The sequence below is a fragment of the Zea mays genome, chromosome 7 (genome assembly GCF_902167145.1).
Source record: "Zea mays cultivar B73 chromosome 7, Zm-B73-REFERENCE-NAM-5.0, whole genome shotgun sequence".
Taxonomy (NCBI): Eukaryota; Viridiplantae; Streptophyta; class Magnoliopsida; order Poales; family Poaceae; genus Zea; species Zea mays.
In genome coordinates, this window is record NC_050102.1 from 150,161,803 (window position 1) to 150,181,011 (window position 19,209).

Consider the following 19,209-nt stretch of genomic DNA (forward strand, 5'->3'; position numbering starts at 1 on the left):
CCAAGAAGGTTTGGATCCCGAAAGGGAAGTGAGTGGACCAAAGGTATACGAGAAATTTGGAGACTTGGCAAAGTTGGGATGTATATCATGGGATACATCATATTGGATCAAGTTTATTGCCAAGTGGGTTAGTGAAAACTTTGGACCCAAATTTCCCACCCATGACTAAGGTAACTAGTTTTGTTGTATTTTTTGTTTGTAGATATGCGTATCTATTTACCTTTTATCTAGTTTATCTTTCTTACCTAGTATTACATTTGTTATGTACTTTTGTTTAAAATCATGCATACTAGGTATCATATGGTAGGATTGCTTGTTTTTAATTCATATACTTAAGCAAACCTACATGGCTTAAAATGTTTATTTAAGCACGGCACATAGCTTCTATATCACTCCATAGCAAATGATGCATCAATTGAAAATTTTGATTTCTACAAGTTGTATCATTTAACTTATATGTGCCAAAGTTTGGATTATGAATAATTTGCCCCTCTTGATATCAAATCAAATTGCATGTCTCCTACAAGTATTCAAAACTTGTATGCACACCTTTAGGGGGAGATTACTCTATAATCTAACACTTTGAGACTAACACCTTTTCAAGTCTATTTCATGTGATAGTCTCATTGTAAGGAAAATAAGGTCCCCGGAGAAAGACAACAATCTTCCACTGCAAAATCTCCAAGAACTCTCATGTCTCTCAAGCTCACCATTGACTTTCAATTGGTATCTTTTGAGACTACTTTCAGTATCATTTACATGTCTTCTCCAAAATTTGATTAGACTATATTTCATATCATATGCTTCCATGTTGCAAAAATGCATAAGTGATTAACTCATATTCTGTTACCTATGCATAAGGGAAGTTAGTCTTTTCAAACCATGTCTTGCACCTCTAATTTTCACCTGCTTTTTCCTAAGTAGAGGATCTCTGTCAGGGGGAGTATTTCTTCATCTCTAAAAAGGGGGAGAAAACTTCTTTCTAAAGAGAACACTCACTTAGGGGGAGTTTCTTTCAACTGGTATCATTCATATGGTTTGTTTTAATATCCTTCTAGTGATATCATTTGATACAATTCTTGATTGAGGGCAAGCTTTTATTTACTTCCTACATGCTTTTAATGTCTTCCTTTTCAGTGGTTGATGCCAAAGGGGGAGAAGTTTAGGGACCAAAGCAATGAAAACTATATCAAACACCAAACACCACCAATTTAAAATTTTATATCTCCAAATGATTTTTCAAGTGGTTTTGGTTATTTGGTCCAAAAATAGGAAGTAAGTGAATTATGGAGTTAGGGGGAGGCTTAAGTCCATAATATCACATTATGGGGACAATCATGCATCTTAGCAAGTAAATTGCATATTTTCATTCAAATACTTGTATTATTTGCTTGCTTTGGTTGTGTTGTCATCAATCACCAAAAAGGGGGAGATTGTAAGGAAAATGGACCCCGGGCCATTTGGCTAATTGAGTTTTGGTGTTTGATGAACAACACAATCCGTGAACTAATAAGTTTTCTAGTGTTTGTGTTTGTAGTTCACAGGATGCGAAGAGAATTGGACCAAGGCAATGAGGATGCAACACCTCAAAAGAAGACATAAAAAGATGCATAGGAGTCCAATACTCAAGAACAAAGAAGCCCGAAGAAATCAGCGAAGAAATCCAAGATGAGGGCTGTCAGCCAGCGCCTGGTGGCGCACCGGACATTGGTGTCCGGTGTGCCAACGGGCAGACGGCAACGGTCGGATCCAACGGTCGACTGCTACAGGCGCCAACGGTCGGCAGACGTGGCGTGCACCAGACATCTACTGTGCAGTGTCCGGTGGTGCACCGGACTGTCCGGTGCACCCGACGACAGAAAGTTGCTGCTTTCTGTCCAACGGCTAGTTTGGGGTGTGGAGGCTATAAATACCACCCCAACCGGCCATTCTCAAGTGTGAGAGCCCAAGCAACATACCAAGACACATAGTGCATATTTCCAAGAGCTCAAACACCCAAGTGCTTAATAGAATCACTCGGTGATTAGCGTAGGTGCTTTGCGAAGTGCTTAGGTTAGTTAGACCGCTTTAGCGCTTGCTCTAGGTGAACCCTAGATTGTTGAGTGAGTTTAGATAAACCTCACAACCCCTCGGCTCTTGCGTGAGTCGTTGTAATTGTACCGAGTGGGGCGAGAGTCTTGCGAGACCGTGACAACCGCGTTTGTGTCACGGCCGCCACCGTGTACCGGAGGGAACGAGGCCCGCGGCGTTTCGGCCGGAAGCTCGATAGTGGAGACGGCGGGGAGCGTCCGAGAGGAGCCGGAAGCGGAGCACCACTTGCGCGTGGAGAAGGCCCGTGGCTCTCTACGGAGTTACTCGACCGTGGTGCTTGGCCCTCGCGTGGGCTTCCCTTTGCGTAGGGGCACCAACGAGGATTAGTCGGGACCTTGCGTGGTTCCGGATACCTCGGTAAAAATATTGGCGTCATCCACGAGAGTTTGCTTCTCTACTTAGCTCTTTACATTCCGCATTTATATTAAGCATTTAAGTTTCAATCTTGTAGTCATACTTATTTAGTGTAGATTGAAACTTAGCCTTTGCGGTAGAGATAGCAACACTTAGACAAAACCCAGTTTGCACATTCTAGTTTTGATTATTTGCATAGGTTTTGCTCTAGGGATTTAATTGTGGCCTAGTTTAGTAAAAGTTTTAGAAGTCCTAATTCACCCCCCCCCCCTCTTAGGCGTCACCCGTTTCCTACACACCGGACTGTCCGGTGCGCCAGGCGACAGAAGGCAAGAATTGCCTTCCTGGAATGCACTCAACGACTCTTAGCTGCCTTGGGGCTATAAAAGGGACCCCTAGGCGCATGGAGGAAGGCAACCAAGCATTCTCTAAGCATTCCTAAGCACCAAGACTTCGATTCCGCGCATTTGATTCTTTGTGATAGCAACTAGAGCTCCATTTGAGTTGTGAACTCGTCGGGTGGTGTTGTGAGCTCTTGTTGTGACTTGTGTGCGTGTTGGTACTCTGATTTCATGTCTTGTGTGCGTTACTCATCCCTCCCTTACTCCGTGCTTCTTTGTGAACATCAAGTGTAAGGGAGAAAGGCTCCAAGTTGTGGAGATTCCTCGCAAACGGGATATAGTAAACAAAGCAAAACACCGTGGCATTCAAGTGGGTCTTTGGACCGCTTGAAAGGGGTTGATTGCAACCCTCGTCCGTTGGGACGCCACAACGTGGAGTAGGCAAGTGTTGGACTTGGCCGAACCACGGGATAAACCACTGTGCCATCTCTGTGTTGATCTCTTTTGTGGTTATCGTGTTGTGCAAGCTCTCTTCTCTAGCCACTTGGCTTAATTGTGCTAACTCCTAATCAAGTTTTGTGCATTAAGTTTCAAGTTTTTACAGGATCACCTATTCACCCCCCCCCCCTCTAGGTGCTCTCAATTGGTATCGGAGCCGTTCTCTTCAAGAAAGGGACTAATCGCCCGAAGAGATGGATCCTAAGGGCAAGGGGATTGTTATCAATGATAAGGAGAAGGAGTCCTTCGTCAACGAGCCGAAAGATGACAAGCCTACCGACTCGGGCTCGGGCCACAAACGAAAAGATGGAAAGAAGAAGAAGACAAGGCGCATCAAGGAGATCGTCTACTACGACGATAGCGACGAGTCCTCTTCTTCCCAAAAGGACGACGACAACGACTACGAGAAAAAGAAGATGGTTAATTCAAACTTCTCTTTTGATTATTCTCGTATTCCTCAAAGTACCAATGCTCATTTACTCTCCATTCCACTTGGCAAACCTCCACATTTTGATGGAGAGGACTACGGATTTTGGAGTCACAAAATGCGTAGTCACTTGTTCTCTCTCCATCCTAGTATATGGGAGATAGTAGAGAGTGGAATGAAATTTGATAGCTCGGATAGTCCTTTGTTTATCAATGAACAGATTCATAAAAATGCACAAGCTACTACTGTGTTATTAGCCTCATTGTGCAGGGACGAGTACCATAAGGTGAGCGGCTTGGACAATGCCAAGCAGATCTAGGACACCCTCAAGATCTCTCATGAGGGGAACGATGTCACCATGCTCACCAAGATGGAGTTGGTGGAAGGCGAACTCGGGAGATTCGTGATGATAAGAGGGGAGGAGCCAACCCAGACGTACAACAGGCTCAAGACCCTCATCAACAAGATAAGGAGCTATGGAAGCACGCGATGGACGGACCACGACGTCGTCCGCCTAATGCTAAGGTCCTTTACTGTACTTGATCCACATCTGGTAAACAATATTCGTGAAAATCCTAGGTACACCAAGATGTCGCCCGAAGAAATTCTTGGAAAATTTGTAAGCGGGCGAATGATGATCAAGGAGGCGAGATACGTGGATGATGCATTGAATGGCCCAATCCACGAGCCTCAAACCGTTGCTCTCAAAGCGACAAGGAGCAAGGAGGCACTACCTAGCGAGGTGGCGCAAGTTGAGGCGGCCGGGCTTAATGAGGAAGAAATGACCCTTATCATCAAACAGTTCAAGACGGCGCTAAAGGGTCGCAAGGAGCACCCCAACAAGAACAAGACGAAGGGGAAGCGCTCCTGCTTCAAATGTGGTAAGATTGGTCATTTTATCACTAATTGTCTCGATAATGATAGTGACCAGGAAAAGAAGAGTGGAAAGTGGGAAAAGAAGAAGAACTACAAGAAGGCGAAGGGCGAGGCACATCTCGGAAAGGAGTGGGATTCGGATTGCTCCTCGTCCGACTCCGACAACGAAGGACTCGCCGCCACCGCCTTCAACAAGTCATCCCTCTTCCCCAACGAGCATCACACATGCCTCATGGCAAAGGAGAAGAAGGTATGTACATGAAACAATACTACTTATGCTTCTTCAAGCGAAGATGAGTCTAGTGATGATGATGAAATAGACTATTCATGCTTATTCAAGGGCTTAGATAGAACTAAGATTAATAAGATTAATGAATTGATTGATGCTTTGAATGATAAGAATATATTACTAGAAAAACAAGAGGACCTTTTATATGAAGAGCATGATAAATTTGTTATCGCACAAAATTCTCTTGCTCTAGAAGTTAAAAGGAATGAAATGCTTTCTTGTGAACTATCTACTTGTCATGAAACCATTTCTACTTTAAAAGGTGCTAATGATGATTTAAATGCTAAACTAGAAGTAGCAAATAAATCTAACTCTTGTGTAGAACATGTTATGATTTGCAATAGGTGCAAAGATGTTAATGTTGAGGCTTGTAGTGAACACCTAGTTTGCATTTCTAAATTAAATAATGAAGTGGCTAGTCTTAATGCCCAACTTAAGACTATCAAGAGTGAATTTGACAAGCTAAAATTTGCAAGGGATGCCTACACGATTGGTAGACACCCCTCAATTAAGGATGGTCTTGGCTTCAAGAGGGAAGTCAAGAACTTAACAAGCCATAAGGCTTCCATATCCGCCAAGGAGAAAGGGAAGGCCCCTATGGCTAGTAGTGCTCAAAAGAACCATGCCTTCATGTATCATGATAGGAGACATTCTAGAAATGTTTATAGAAGTTATGATGCTTTTGATTCTCATGCCATGGTTGCTTCTAGTTCATCTGTTATGCATGATAGAAATTTAGCTAGGAGAAATGTTATTAATCATATGCCTAGAAGAAAGGTTGTTTCTAGGAAAATAATAAATGAACCTTCTACAATTTATCATGCTGGCAATGCTTCATTTGCGATTTGTAGAAAGGATAGGAAAGTGATTGCTAGGAAACTAGGGGCAAAGTGCAAGGGAGATAAAACTTGCATTTGGGTCCCTAAGGATATTGTCACTAACCTTGTAGGACCCAACAAGAGTTGGGTACCTAAGACCCAAGCCTAAATTTGCCTTGCAGGTTTATGCATCCGGGGGATCAAGCTGGATTATCGACAGCGGATGCACAAACCACATGACGGGAGAGAAGAAGATGTTCACCTCCTACGTCAAGAATAAAGATTCCCAAGATTCAATCATATTCGGTGACGGGAATCAAGGCAAGGTTAAAGGCTTAGGCAAGATTGCAATCTCAAATGAGCACTCTATTTCTAATGTATTCTTAGTTGAGTCGCTTGGATATAATTTGTTATCCGTAAGTAAATTATGTAATATGGGATATAATTGTCTATTCACCAATGTAGATGTGTCTGTCTTTAGAAGAAGTGATGGTTCATTATCTTTTAAGTGTGTATTAGACGACAAACTCTATTTAGTTGATTTTGCAAAAGAGGAGGTCGGTCTAGATGCATGCTTAATTGCTAAGACTAGCATAGGCTGGCTGTGGCATCGCCGCTTAGCACATGTGGGGATGAAGAACCTTCACAAGCTTCTAAAGGGAGAACACGTGATAGGTCTAACTAATGTTATTTTCGAAAAAGATAGACCTTGTGCAGCTTGTCAAGCAGGGAAATAGGTGGGAAGCTCTCATCATGCCAAAAATGTGATGACAACATCAAGACCCCTGGAGTTACTTCATATGAACCTCTTCAGACCCGTCGCCTATCTAAGCATAGGAGGAAGTAAGTATGATCTTGTTATAGTTGATGATTTTTCCCGCTTCACTTGGGTATTCTTTTTGCAGGATAAATCTGAAACCCAAGGGATCCTCAAGCGCTTCCTAAGGAGAGCTCAAAACGAGTTTGAGCTCAAGGTGAAGAAGATAAGGAGCGACAATGGGTCCAAGTTCAAGAACCTTCAAGTGGAGGAGTACCTTGAGGAGGAAGGAATCAAGCACGAGTTCTCCGCTCCCTACACACCACAGCAAAATGGTGTGGTAGAGAGGAAGAACAAGACACTTATAGACATGGCAAGGACGATGCTTGGAGAGTTCAAGACCCCCGAGCGCTTTTGGTCGGAAGCTGTGAACACGGCTTGCCACGCCATCAACCGGGTCTACCTTCATCGCCTCCTCAAGAAGACTTCGTATGAGCTACTAACCGATGAAGAAGACGTTCCAACGGCCGCAATACGCACCATGGCAATTGGAGATGTGCGACCGCAGGAACAAAATGAGCGAGATCAACCTTCTTCCTCAACAATGGTGCATCCCCCAACTCAAGTCGATGAACAGGTTCATCAAGAGGAGGCGTATGATCAAGGGGGAGCACAAGATGATCATGTGATGGAGGAAGAAGCACAACCGGCACCTCCAACCCAAGTTCGAGCGATGATTCAAAGGGATCATCCCGTCGACCAGATTTTGGGTGACATTAGCAAGGGAGTAACTACTCGGTCTCGATTAGTTAATTTTTGTGAGCATTATTACTCCTTTGTCTCTTCTATTGAGCCTTTCAGGGTAGAGGAGGCCTTGCTAGATCCGGACTGGGTGTTGGCCATGCAAGAGGAGCTCAATAACTTCAAGAGAAATGAAGTTTGGACACTGGTGCCTCGTCCCAAGCAAAATGTTGTGGGAACAAAGTGGGTGTTCCGCAACAAACAAGACGAGCACGGGGTGGTGACAAGGAACAAGGCACGACTTATGGCAAAAGGTTACGCCCAAGTCGCAGGTTTGGACTTTGAGGAGACTTTTGCTCCTGTGGCTAGGCTAGAGTCCATTCATATTTTGCTAGCATATGCCGCTCACCATTCCTTCAGGTTGTTCCAAATGGATGTGAAGAGCGCTTTCCTCAACGGGCCAATCAAGGAAGAGGTATACGTGGAGCAACCCCCTGGCTTCGAGGATGAACGGTACCCCGACCACGTGTGTAAGCTCTCTAAGGCGCTCTATGGACTTAAGCAAGCCCCAAGAGCATGGTATGAATGCCTTAGAGACTTTTTAATTGCTAATGCTTTTAAGGTTGGGAAAGCCGATCCAACTCTATTTACTAAGACTTGTGATGGTGACCTTTTTGTGTGCCAAATTTATGTTGATGACATAATATTTGGTTCTGCTAACCAAAAGTCTTGTGAAGAGTTTAGCAGGGTGATGACTCAAAAGTTTGAGATGTCGATGATGGACGAGTTAAGCTATTTTCTTGGGTTCCAAGTGAAGCAACTCAAGGATGGAACCTTCATCTCCCAAACAAAGTACACGCAAGACTTGATCAAACGGTTTGGGATGAAGGACGCCAAGCCCGCAAAGACTCCAATGGGAACTGACGGACACACCGACCTCAACAAAGGAGGTAAGTCCGTCGATCAAAAGGCATACCGGTCTATGATAGGGTCTCTACTTTATTTATTTGCTAGTAGACCGGATATTATGCTTAGCGTATGCATGTGTGCTAGATTTCAATCCGATCCAAGGGAGTGTCACTTAGTGGCTGTGAAGCGAATTCTTAGATATTTAGTCGCTACGCCTTGCTTCGGGATCTGGTATCCAAAGGGGTCTACCTTTGACTTGATTGGATATTCAGACTCCGACTATGCTGGATGTAAGGTCGATAGGAAGAGTACATCGGGAACGTGCCAATTCTTAGGAAGGTCCCTGGTGTCGTGGAGTTCGAAGAAACAAACATTTGATTCCTAAACCAAACTAGTTGTTTCTACTAATCTCGAGGACGAGATTGTTTTAAGGGGGTAGAATTTGTAAACATCAAAAAATCTTATTTAGGGATTTAGAACAATTTTCCAAAGGATTACAAAAAATAATAAAATTGTCCTTAAATACATATTTTCTTACCTATGAAGATATTTCCAGAAAAATGAATAAAAGGTAATATTAAATTCTAGCGTCACAATTTAAATTTGACCTATGAAGTTCGAAATTTAATTTTGATACTAAAATTTTATTTAAAAAAATCTCAGACAATAATAAGGCTATCAATATATTGATCTGAGAGAATTATGGATTTCATATATTTGTATAGCGAGAAGTATTTGTTCAAATAAATAAACAATTAGTATAAAAATGTAAATTGCATGGTGTGCTGGATTTTTTTTATTGTGCATTTTGTTTGAATTGAAACTCAAACTCAAATCTGAATTTAAAACTTGGTACATGAAAATCAGAAAAATAAAAAAATGGAAATAGGAGGAATCCTCTCTACGCTTATTCTTAACCCAATTAGAGTATGCGTTCTCTTTTTGTTTTTTTAATTCACTAGCCGCTCATGATATCGTGAGGACACCATGAGGCCATCAACATGCAAATAAGACGTTGGTGAGTGGGGCCTAGGAGTAAGCACCGTCATCTCCTCATCCATGAATAGCGGAAGGTAGAGTCCGCCCAGGAATTTCTCTCAAGTAGGGCGCCGCTAGGCAATTTGGCTCTATGCTTGATGGATGATTGGTGGAGCCATGGCACCTGGGTCATCTCCAGCCGTGTCTCCTTCGCCAAACCGGATGCTAACTAACACTGGCACCAAAGCAAACCGTAGACCGAATCTACCGCCGAAATCACCGTGAGCTCGAATCAACTAATGTCGTTGCAAATCGCTAGATTTCAGCGTGGTTGTTGTGATCTGGGTTGGGCAGCCTCGATTGGGACTCCGTTTCTAGTGTATATAAGTACCCATACAACCAAAGCGCCAATGCACCGAGCACCAAATTCACGCCGAGCTTCATCGAAGAGAGAGAAAGACGCTCCGCTTGGGTGGAGGCTTCGCTGGTTGATGCCATCAAAGATGCTCCAGTCGCCCCCGCCTCCACTGGCGGCACCGAGGATGCGACCTGCAGCAACATCGCCCAGCACCCGAGGTGGAAGAAGAACCTGTGCTCCTGCTCTCACCAGCGCCGAAGGGTGCAGCCACCGAGATCCGCCGTAGGGCCATCGTGAACCGTGGTCGAGCTTCCTACGTTGATGTCTGCTCAAGGTAAGGTCTCCGTTCAATGCGCCATGTTCTTTGGCTCGCGTAGCATTCGATTGTGTGGGAAGCTATGCACTTGGGTGGGGGCATGCTGCTCCGGTGTGTTCGCCGTCGGGAGGTGAGCGGCGATGCTGCCCAGTCCGTCGAGGGTTGGAAGAATCAGAAAAATAATTAGAAAATGATTTTAATGAGAAAATAAATGCTAGAAACTTGTATAATTCATAGAAAATTCATATTAAGTCCAAATTAGTCCATTCCAGTTCCTATAATTTTTTAATATTATTGTTTATCATTTTGTGTCACTGTTTTGACATGAAAGCCACAATAAAATTTATATGCTATTTAATCTTGTACAAAACACATAAAACCTTCAGAAATTCAAAACTTAAAAGCTATAACTCTAAAATTAATAATTATTGTTCATGTGATCTTATTTCAATATGTAGATTATTGATATGTATTTTGCATATATGTTTGGTGTAATGTTAATTTTGTCTACACACTGTTGGTTTGTATTGCTACGACTAGCGCGAGGTCACGAGTCATCTGAAAAGAAAGTTGGTACCTAGAATCTCAAGTCCCAGGCAAGTTGTGCCCTTGATCACTTCTTTTTACCCAGTCATGTTCTGATTAATCATAATGATCTGCATAGGTTAATTTTGATGGGACCCAATAGGTTACCCCAGTTTGACTATCTTTATACCTTGATTACCACTGGACTTTTTGGGTAGTACTTGCTATTGCTTTATGTGGTTTTGGGTATGGAGATACACTATTCATGATTACACTTTTTATTATCTGTTTATTATTTACTGTTCATGATAAGATCATTATGTTAATTGGAACATGGAGAACCACCCGGGAAAACAGTGCTACCACAAGGGTTTATGGACGCCCTTGGCTGATTAATTAGGAAAGCTAGTGGATGACTACCTTACCCGAAAGGGGCAAGGGCAGTAGGGGAGTGGTCAGTGTAGGGAGACCCTTGGGATGATTTTGCTGCGATGGCGGTCATGCGAGGGATTCCTGCATTGGAGCTTCCTATAAACTGTAGCGGGTTTTTTGAAGCTAGTGGAACTTTGTAAAGGCCTCGTAGTGTTACCCTGCCTCGCCTCCTCGGTAGAGGTGTATGGGATCAGCCGTCTCTTGGCAGATGGGTAACATGACTTGTGGGTAAAGATGCGCAACCTCTGCAGAGTGTAAAACTGGTATACTAGCCGTGCTCACGGTCATGAGCAGCTCGGACACTCACATGATTAAATTATGGAACCTAAACTCAATTTGTCATATGCATTGCATCGCAGGTGAGGTTGTTACTTTTGTTCTACTACTTAATTGGGTTGGTATTTACTTATACTTAGTAATTGCTAATAAAATTTTGACCAACTTTAAAAGCAATGCTCAGCTCTAACCATCCTCTTTGGTAAGCCTTACACTTCACATGAGCTCCCACCTTTGGCGAGTTCATGCACATTATTCCCCACAACTTGTTGAGCGATGAACGTATGTGAGCTCACTCTTGCTGTCTCACACCCCCCACAGGTCAAGAACAGGTACCGCAGGATGAGGCGCTTGGAGGATGCTGTGATGTGTTCGTGAGAGGTCTAGGTCGTCGTCTCTCAGTCAACTTTGGGGTTGCTGGACCGCTGTCTCCTTATAATGTAATTATTTATTTTGTATAGAACTTCTATTATGTAGTAAAGATGTGACATTCGATCCTGTGCCATGATTCATCATATGTGTGAGACTTGGTCCCAGCACACCTGGTGATTATGTTCGCGCCCGTGTCTTGGTGCCCCGAAACCCGGGTGTGACAAGTATGTTGCCGCAGGACAGTGTTGCGCGCAACTACTTTGGATGAGGCAAACCCTCAGGGACTTTGGCTACAATCTGAGCAAAGTCCCACTCCTATGTGATAATGAGAGTGCTATCCGCATAGCGGATAATCCTGTTGAACACAGCCGCACAAAGCACATAGACATCTGGCATCACTTTTTGAGAGATCACCAGCAAAAGGGGGATATCAAAGTGTTTCATGTTAGCACCGAGAACCAGCTAGCCGATATCTTTACCAAGCCTCTAGATGAGAAGACCTTTTGCAGGCTGCGGAGTGAGCTAAATGTCTTAGATTCACGGAACTTGGATTGATGTGTGTGTTTTATGCTTTGATCATGTTCCTTTATGCATTTTGTTGTTTATTTATGGTGCTCAAGTTGTTCTCATGATCCCCGGACCTCACAAGTCCATTTGCAAGTAATGCACTTATTTAGGGGGAGGCATGCTACAACTTGACCCTTTGAGACTAACTGTGTGCTTGAGTTTACTTGATTTAGTCTCAAAGGTGGATTGAAAGGGAAAGGTGAACTTGGACCATGCAAGACTTCCACTGCACTCCGATGAGAGGGTAACTCACTCCAAGTTCATCTCCATATTCCTATTGCCCTTGTACTCTTATTTGAAGATTTTGGTGAGGCAATGAGGTTTAAGGGCCAAGATTGATCCCGTTTTGGTGCTTGATGCCAAAGGGGGAGAAAATAAGGCCAAAGCAAGATATGGATCAACTACCACTTGAGATTTTGAAAAAGTAGAGTTAGAGTTTTTGTTTGTCTCTTATTGTCAAAAGTTGGTCTCTTGTGGGGAGAAGGCTTAATTATGGGAAAAAGGGGGAGTTTTTGAAATCTTTGATCAATTTCTCTTGGAACAACTCGTGTTATGTCTCAACAAGTGTGTTTGACTTAGAGATAGGAAATTGAGGTTGATTCGCAAAAACAAACCAAGTGGTGGCAAAGAATAATCCATATATGCCAAATTTGATTCAAAACAAATTTGTGTTCTCATTTGAATTGATGTTGCACTTCTTTTAGTTGTTTTATGTTGTGTTGGCATAAATCACCAAAAAAGGGGAGATTGAAAGGGAAATGTGCCCTTGGGCCATTTCTAAGTATTTTGGTGATTTAGTGTCCAACACAAGTGCTTAAGTGATAAACTATGTCAAATAATGGATAAGGCGCAAATCAATACAAAGGTATGATTCTAGACTTAGTACATTGGTTTTTGTGTACTAACATGTTTGTCTAAGTGTTAGAATCAGAGAAAATGCAATTGAAAAAGAGTGGCTCGAAGCAGCCAAGAGTCTGCTCAGTCTGGGTGCACCGGACTGTCCGGTGGTGCACCAGACAGTGTCCGGTGGTGCACCGGACAGTGTCCGGTGCGCCAGGCTGGCATCCGTTAACTAGCTGCTCTCGGGACTTCGTCGACGGCGTACGGCTAAAAATCACCGGACTGTCCGGTGGTGCACCGGACTGTCCGGTAAGCCAACAGTCGGTCGGGCCAACGGTCGCCCGCGGAATCCGCGCGTGACGCGTGGCAAGTGCCAACGGTCGGAAGGGGCACCGGACTGTCCGATGTGCACCGGACAGTGTCCGGCGCGCCAACGGCTCCAAGACTGCAACGGTCGGCTTCGCCAAATAAGGAAAGAGATCCGCACCGGACAGTGTCCGGTGGTGCACCGGACTGTCCGGTGCGCCAGGCGACAGAAGGCAAGAATTGCCTTCCTGGGATGCACTCAACGGCTCCTAGCTGCCTTGGGGCTATAAAAGGGACCTTTAGGCGTATGGAGGAAGGCAACCAAGCATTCTCTAAGCATTCCTAAGCACCAAGACTTCGATTCCGCGCATTTGATTCTTTGTGATAGCAACTAGAGCTCCATTTGAGTTGTGAACTCGCCGGGTGGTGTTGTGAGCTCTTGTTGTGACTTGTGTGCATGTTGGTACTCTGATTTCATGTCTTGTGTGCGTTGCTCATCCCTCCCTTACTCCGTGCTTCTTTGTGAACATCAAGTGTAAGGAAGAAAGGCTCCAAGTTGTGGAGATTCCTCGCAAACGGGATATAGTAAACAAAGCAAAACACCGTGGTATTCAAGTGGGTCTTTGGACCGCTTGAAAGGGGTTGATTGCAACCCTCGTCCGTTGGGACGCCACAACGTGGAGTAGGCAAGTGTTGGACTTGGCCGAACCACGGGATAAACCACTGTGCCATCTCCGTGTTGATCTCTTTTGTGGTTATCGTGTTGTGCAAGCTCTCTTCTCTAGCCACTTGGCTTAATTGTGCTAACTCCTAATCAAGTTTTGTGGATTAAGTTTCAAGTTTTTACAGGATCACCTATTCACCCCCCATCTAGGTGCTCTCACGCACCCCCATGTGCCAAGGTCAATCATCACTAAGGTTGTCTCAAGCATCTACCGACGCATCTCCCGCACTCTCCATCATGCAAGGAAGCCACGAGCAGCAACTTGTAGGCCTACAACCACCGACGTCTGGAGCCGTGCGGACAACGCCAGCTGCTGCTCATGTTGCACTACTGCCTTGATTTGTAGCAACCCCTGCTCAACCATACGGCGCGAGGCTTGCATCTTTTGCGAGATCATCCCTTAAGTTGGCCCACAAGTCACCCATCGTTGGAGCTGGTGATTGCTGAGTCATGGCACCGCCCATGGGGACGGATACGTCGTCAGTGAAGGTGATGTGACGAAATTTGGCGCTACCCCTTGAGATGGGCACGCTGGCGTCCAGGACGTGGTGACAAAATTGGCAGGCGGTGCTACCCATGGAGATGGTGACGTCGATTGCCAGGACGACGGCCTATTGAAACGAGGATGCCGGTTCCCAGGATGGTGTGATGAAATGTGGCATGCGACACAACCTATGAAGATGGAGACGTCGGTTGCAAGGACGACGCCGCGAAATTGGCAGCATAAGCCATGGGATCGGATCGAAACCCCAGCTAGTCGATACCAGATGTTATGGTTGCTAGATCCGTGAGAGATTGGAGCTGATGCTGGAGGCGTCGCGGTTGTTGCAGACCGGTGAGTTTTCGAGGTCGTTGTTGCAGCGAGCCGAGCCGAGGCGGCTCGTTCCGACTCGCGAGCTGTGTCAAATCAATAAATCTATGGAATAACGATATATATTGTATAATTTTAAAAATATCTAACTCATTCCTTAATTAACCTTTAATGATGGATATATCGCAATTTGTAATTTAGGTTACTTATAATGGTAAGTGAAAATTATATATTTTACATTTATATAATATTAACTCACTATATAATAAAATATTATTCATCAATATGTAACTCAGGAGCCGAGCCTACTTGAACTCGCCGGGCCAAAAATGGAGCGCATCCAATGCCGCCACTGCGGCACTGCCCTGACCATATATGCCTGCAGGTGGTGGCCTAGAGTTGGAAACAACGATTTTGGTCCTTCTCAAGGAAAGTAGGAAACACATCGAACCTATGGTAAATTGATTAATCTAATTCGTTTTATACAAGTAGTAGTGTACTGGCGCACTACATAGGATTATTAAATTGATTGATTCACATAGAGCATGTACACGTCATTGAGCCTATATAGATATAGATCGATGTGCTCATGTACATGTACACATAATTGGTTGATTGTGCATGCCTGCTAGATGAGCCTGTGCAGGTTGGTCGATTTTGTTTTTGTTTTGATTGCAGTGCCGAGACATGGTACAGTGAAATGAGCAGAAACTGTCTATCATAATTTACATTATAAATTGACAAGTTTTGTTGACAAATATGAGAGCAAAGCAATCTGCTATGCAGCTAATATTTTACAGTCTATTTGTTAGGGGGTTTGGACAGGGCTATTTTGGTAATAATCTCCTACATCAAGGCCAATTTCTGATGTCACCTCCACAACAGCAAGGAGAAAAATTTCCATTTTGTTGGTCTCACAGCTCACACCCTGGACCTCGACTCAATGTCTACACCATCACCGCCATGTGCCAAATGGGATCCACCACCATCTGGACCTTCTGTTAAGCAATCTACATCCAAGCAAAAAAGACTCAGCATCAACCATGATGGATATGATGATTTTGATGCAAGGCCAGTAAGGAAAAGGCACTGGTCACATGAAGAAGAAGTTATATTGATAAGCAAACCAATGCAAAACATTTGTTTCATTTATATGTCATGAACTACTAGTTTGATGCAAACCACTAATTCACTTCTTTTTTTTTTTTGCTTTTTTTTCAGGCAAGTGCTTGGTAGAACACATCTAATGACCCGAGATACATGGGAATGCCAAGAAATGTGAAACATTTTGGAGCCAAATCACTGAAGAGTTTAATAAGAATGCCCAGCTAAATCGTACAAGGGACAACAATCAATTGAAGATACATATATTGGACTCGTCTAAAGTCTGCTGTCAATGATTTCGATGGCTTTTGGATTATGGCGTCAAAAAATCGTAAAAGTGGGTACTCGGTCTGATTATCAACTGATGGATGAAGCACAAAAATTGTACGAGTAGAAGCATGGAAAACCTTTTGCATTGCATTGGTGGAAGAAACTAAAGGACGAACCAAAATGGTGCGCAGTGGTTGCACAATCGGAGAAGGACGAAAAAAAAAATCAAAGATCGAGCATGACAATAGTTCTAACTAATGACAGAGATGAACAACGTTCGATTGGGAGGGAAGCAGCCAAAGCCCAACACAAAGCAGGGAAACGGAAGGCCAAAGAAGTTATGGATTGTATTGTTGTTTTAGAAGATAACATATACAAAATAATCGAAGTGCAGAAATAGCGTAACTGCGTAAGTAGGAGCATGCTGAACTAGTGACTAAAGCACAGCTTGAGATCTCGAGGCTCAACCTCAAGACAGCTAAGGAAAATAAGGAATGAACAATTGTCAAAACCAGCTAGGAGTGTACTTTTTCTGGTATTAAAGATTTTATTTTAGGGCTAGTTTGGGAACACTATTTTTACGACGGATTTTTATTTTCTCAAGGAAAATTAGTTTATTTTTTCTTCGAAAAATAAGAATCCTTTGGGAAAATAGTGTTTCCAAACTAGCCCTTATAATATAGAATATCTGGCTTTGTCTCTAAAAAGGGAAATATAAACAATGTCGATAGTCGATACGTGCAGCAAAACAAAACTTTGTTTAGTTAGTGTTCCGGGCCGGCCCACCAAAACGCCGGATCGTGGAGTTCTCAGGCCCTCGATTAATAAGTTTGTCCTCTGACAGGCCCAATTAGTGTACCCAAGATATTCATGTATCTAGCTTCTAGCGAGAGTAAATCAGTTTCACCTGAACGTAGTGCGCTGATGTAACGAAATGAACGAGGCTGCGCGACCCAAACCTTGTACAGAGACTGGAACCTGACCTTATTTAGATGGGAACGTATCAATGCAAACTAACTACACGTGGAGTAAACCGTGCAAACCAACACGTTAGTGAAAGTAAAAGGATGTACTTGAAAATATATGAGACCAAGGTGGAATGGTCGTTTTGAAAGCTTATGCACGGTGGAATAGTTGTTTTGAAAAATTACCGTTACTGCTTGCACTAACGGTAATATAGATTGAAGTAGTTTGAGTTAATAAATTTTAAATCAGATTTCACACTAAATTACTTCAAGCTATATGGATTAAAGTGGATATACATATTATAAACAAGACCTTGTTTAGATGTATATATATTCATCTTAATCCAATACGTAATACGCACGTACGTACGTGTATTGGAATGGTTAATTTGATGTATAATAGATCGAGGTGGATATATAAATATCTCCTAACGAGCGAGCCCTTAAAGTGTCGTAAAAAGAAGAGAAATACTGTAGAGTAGTTTGTTGTTTGGTTAATTGTGGTGTTGGACTTGGATTTCTAGGAGCAGAGCATTGCCACGTCCGTGGTATTGAGAGCAACTGTTACCAACTACTCATCAGTACCAGCAGCAGGCCGCTCTGAATCTTGCCATGCGATCGAGGGGCGTATCCGCTGTTGACTTGCACAAGAAAGCTAGGGCCAGCCAGCACGGAAGTTGCCGGCCTGCTAGCTAGCTGTGCATGTAGCATGTACTACACGTTCGTCGCGAGGACGACGGAGATAGAGGGCCGACATGCTGGTCGTCGACGGAACAGTCATGAACCAACGACTCCGATCGACGCGCGTCTCATTCTCATCGATCAATAATATGGATAGGACCGGAGTCGGCATTGACAATATGTTTGTCCTTTTTGCGCCTCCACACTCCTCCCTTTTCGGAGCAAAACTTTTACTTTTACGTCTCATTCTCATCAATATAGATTAATTTTGAATCCAACTGTTACCAATGTGAACAAATACTTTCTCTACGTCACTTTTCTCGGTTAGTATAAAAATAAAGTAAAATTATACATATATGTCAGTTTAAATCTTGGTTGTTATTGGCTCCACGTTCATATCCAATACATCAAACATACTTTTGTGTCTTATTAAAATAAAATCTATTCATAAAATATATAAAAATCGTGGCAATGCGGTCAACTGACTAATATTTATTTATATGACCTGATACTCGACAAACAAAAGTCGACGTCACAGCGCCAAGCGACGGTGATGGGGTCTTTGCCGAGTGTCCAGCAAAGGCTTTCACTTTGTCGAGTGTCTGCTGGACTAGCTCTTGGCAAAGGGACCACCAATGGGCCCCTTGCCAGTCTCTTTGTTGAGTGTACACTAGGAGACACTCGGCAAAAGGTCAACAATTAAGGCTCCAGTGGCCCCTTTACAAGTCCCTTTGCCGAGTGCTCTGCTAGTCACTCGACAAATATGCCCTCTTTGCCGAGTGTCTGCTGGACTAGCTCTTGGCAATGGGAGCACCAGTGAGCCCCTTTGTCAGTCTCTTTGTCGAGTGCAATAGGAGACACTTGGCAAACAGTGCTTCTTTACCGAGTGTTGTGGACCCAGTACTCGGCTTAAGCTTTACCGGTTCTCAGATGTGCCTTCTTTGCCGAGTGCTACGGTCATGGCACTCGGCAAAGTACCTTTTCGCCGAGTGTTACACTTGGCAAAGTGACCAGGAAACCCTTTTTTATTTGTTTTTATTATTACATCTAAACAAACAAAAGATATATATCATTGACATCACATATATCACAAAATCATTTCATGTGAAGATCAACTATGTTTCTACACATAGTGCGTGATAACTTTCACGAAATATTTTCAATTTTTTTTATCAGAGTCTCTACATATGATATCATAACATCTCGACGAGTTTCATGATTTTTTGACTTTATTTGCGTTTTATACAATTTTAAAACAATTGGATCGCAAGTTAACAGTCACGTTTCGTGAGCATGATGCTCGAAAATTCCTATTTGTTCATAAATTAGGTCGTCACTTATGCTCAACAACATGAATATCATTTTTGCATTCACTGTTTTCTATTTTTCGAGTGACTTGCAGTTCAAATCTTAATTATGCGATGAAATCCAAATAAACGAACTAAATAGCAAACACTTTGATAGTTGTGCCAAAATGGAACAGAAATCCAAATAAACGAACTAAATCTAACAGGTATAGCAAACACTTTGATGATTGTACCAAAATAGAACATGTAGGTATATATAGTGATGGAACATAGTAG